General features: G+C 41.4%; 1 long non-coding RNA gene across 1 annotated transcript; it reads right to left on the minus strand.

Annotated features, from left to right (window-relative positions):
- Positions 1-1,608: 1,608 nt before the first annotated feature.
- Positions 1,609-3,070, minus strand: LOC124975888 (uncharacterized). Its single transcript, XR_007106928.1, has 3 exons — positions 2,930-3,070; positions 2,244-2,352; positions 1,609-1,980 (listed from the first exon to the last, which is right to left on the minus strand). It is a non-coding gene; the product is annotated as an uncharacterized LOC124975888 (long non-coding RNA).
- Between the last annotated feature and the right edge of the window lie 554 nt (positions 3,071-3,624).

Genomic DNA, 3,624 nt, shown 5'->3' on the forward strand with positions numbered 1-3,624 from the left:
GTTTTCTATTCACTGGATAGCTCATCTCTAACATCTTTCATTCTGTGGACTACATGCTGAACTCCCAAGCTCTGGGGTCAAAGTTCACTGAGCATGTTCAAATCTCCAAAGATCCAAATAAGGGGTTTTGAAAATGGAAAATAAAAGAGGTTAAGACAGTGATCTGTGCCTTACTTTGACCAACAAACCATGAACAGATGCTCCGTTCCACTGCCCATAATATCAAAATAGACTAGATCATTCCATACAGTATATGTTCTGCCTCCGTGTTGGAAACAGCTACGCTAAGGTGGAGTTCTCTCACATTGGGTGCCTGGGTGACCACAATAAGTAGAGCCTCCTCCCAACACACACCGAATAATTAGTGTGACCAAGAAATCGACCTTGGTTTAACTAAGTCATTGGGGGTATTTTCTAAAGAAACTTGGATGTATCCTGATTTCTGAATTGTTGCCAAATGCTGCTATTTTCTTTTTCCTCTGCAAATTTCAACAATTCTTTATCTTTGTTTTTCCCTTCTCAGCTTTAGTATTGAAACTTTGACCCTTTATCAGAAAAAAAAGAAGCAACTAGTATATACAATATCAAACCACAAAAAATGCAGATTTTCTATCAATATTCAAGTATATCCATGGAGTTCATCAACAGGGATCAGGGAAGAGGAGTTATGTGTCAAAGGTGTGAGTTTCTCCTTAGAAGAAATTTGACAGAATATTCTGCCATCTACTATTGCTGATACCAGAGTTTCTATCTAGCTTGATTCATGCATTTAATAGGGGGAAATACAATATGCCATTGATAGCCTGAGTGATAGTTCACTTCCTGATTACTGTTCTTCCACTACTCACCCCAGGAATACCTCCAGGTCTAACAATTACTCCTAGAATTTATAGAGGAACTGACTGTTTAACTAATACTTTTCCTTCAAAAGACTACAAACTTAAACTCCAATCTCTGGAGTAAATGTGACTGAACATGTTCAAATCTCCAGAGATTACAATCAAATCAATTGGCTTTGCCTTGCAAGCACATATGTGGATGAAAATCCCCAACAGCAGTTGCAGAAGAAAAGGTTGAATATCACAGATTCCTATTTATTTACAGCATACAGTGGCATCTTAGAAGTCTGGGATCTAACAAACTTGCATCAGGGATTAAAGATAACAGAAAAACAGATTTCCTGCAGCTTGAACAGAGCTGTAGGAATGGATATTATAAAACACATGAAAAATGAAACAAGCTCTAGGTTATAAGGAAATGGATAAAAGAAAACCTTTGTACAGCTGTTGATGAGAGTATAAATTTGGTTGCATTTTTTTCAAAAATAGTTTGCAAAATCATTTTAAAAACAACTGAATCAGAAATATGTGATTCAGTTATAATTCTGAGTATACATCTAAAAGTCTTGGAATCATTCTGTCAAAGAAGTAGCTGAACTCCATTTTCATTGCATCACTAGTCATGGTAGCAAAAATTAAAAAGAAAAAAAAAGTCTTTTAGAAAAATTTTTTTCCTTGATACAGAGGAATAACCCCAAGGACATTTAACCACTGAGCCACATCTCCAGCACATTTTTCTGTTTCATTTGGAGACAGGGTCTTGCTGAGTTGCTCAGTGCCTGGTTAAGTTGCTGCAGCTGGTTTTAAATTGTGATCCTCCTGCCTCAGCCTCCTGGGCCACTGGAATAATATTTAGAATCACTTAATGTCAAGAGATTCCTCCAGGTTCTAGGGCATCCAGCTACTCTCTTGAGAGACTCCACCCAACAATTCAAACTGCTCTCCAAGAGGACAAGACTCAGAGGTTGAAATTCACTACATACCCCATGGAGTTATGGACACAGCAGATGTGGGCATCTTATATCGATCATTTCTGAAGGACAGGACTAGGAAGACTTGACAGGTTGAGATAACAAGGATCACACAGTCAATTCTTCACTGGTGAATCTTAACACAAAATATTGTGATAATGTGTCTGTGCCTTCAAAGACAGAGGGATGAGAAGCACGCACAGTTTGTCCAAATGCTCAAGTGATACTTCCCTGTTTCCTTCTCACATAAATTGTTCACAAACATGAAACAAAAATTTCAACATGTGCCATTCAATATTTCAAGAAGTAAAAATATATTTTGTCAAATTGAAATACAGCCTGGGAAACAAATTGATAATGTTGAGAGGGAAAATTGGCATTGGGAATGTGAAGTGTAGCTGAAAATTTAGAAAATTTTTTTGTATATACTCACGAATACACCATAGTATTTTCACAATCATGAACATCCAGAAGAAATTGGACCTCATTAGAGATATATTCCATGCTTCAATAATCATACCAAAATGAATTTTCATGTGCAACTGAAAAGAACAAATCAAAAAATAAAATTTAGTAATTCATGCCTAGACCAAGGAATAGCAGGGATGGAGCCCAGGGTTCTGGATTTGAGATGCTGCTTCCTGAATATTCAGCTAGTTCAGCAGGAAGGAGGAACCCAGGCCTCTAGAGACCACAGCTCCTTTCATGCAGGAACACCGTGGAGTCGGGGTCCTCCTCTCACCATCCTCTCAGTCTACAGCACACAACCTGAGGAGATGCTGGGCTGCCAGCACAGGGACACCCTCGACCTCCTCCAATAATACTCCGCAAGTTCTGCTCTCAACCCCAGGAACTCTGGGCTGCCAGCACCCTGATGTCCTCATGGGGCCTCAGGCAGAGGATGAGAACACCGTGCACTCATGTGACAAGATGCACAGAGTCCAGCTACCGGACTCACTAGATGTAGATGTGGGAACTGAGAGCTGAGCCCCACAGAGGAAGATGGTGGCGGCAGACTGAGAGGACCAGGAGCAGCCCCGCCGCCATTTCCCCTCCTGCCACCGCCAGTCCCAAGGACTTGGGCTTCACCCCATCTCCAGCTGCCTGAAGCACACTCACCATTTCCTGCTCTTCACTCTGCCCCGCGTTCTTCCTCTGAGTCTCTCCTTCCCTGTGTCGCACAGAAACCTGGGGCTCCTGAGCACAGGAGGAAAAGCCAGAAGTGGATCCGGAGAATGGCGGCTCTGAGACCAAGGCCCTTGCTAGGTTTCAGAAGCCAGCCCTCCTCGCTGGCTACATGCAGATTGGATGGTTCTGGCCCTAGTGCCTCTGATTGGACAGGGCTTCAGTCCCCGCCCCCTGACTCTGAGCCTAGTGAACCACCTCTGAGTGACAGTAGAATGTGGCCAACCCAGGAATTAATGAGAACAGATCACAGACTTTGGGCTGTTGCTTTTGGTTTTGTAACACTAGGGACTCAACCCAAGGGCACTTTACACTGAAGCAAATTTCCACTCCTTCCTAATGTTTTAGACAGGGTCTCATGAATTTGCGTGACTGGCCTCAGGTTCAGAGGCATGTGCCATCACCTTGGCTTTAATTTTTGTGTTTTTATTGCTGTGAATTGAATTCAGAGCTTCAGCTTCAGCTATTTTAAGGCAGAGTTTCCTTGCAGTAGTGCTGTCTAACCTAGAGAGGAGGAAATTTGTATTTATCATTGTATGTATGGTCATAATGACTTATGAATTATATACATATATATGGTTCATGAATGGAAATGATATAAAGAAAAATAATTTAAATTCCAAATAATG

This window comes from Sciurus carolinensis, unplaced genomic scaffold (assembly GCF_902686445.1).
Source record: "Sciurus carolinensis unplaced genomic scaffold, mSciCar1.2, whole genome shotgun sequence".
NCBI lineage: Eukaryota > Metazoa > Chordata > Mammalia > Rodentia > Sciuridae > Sciurus > Sciurus carolinensis.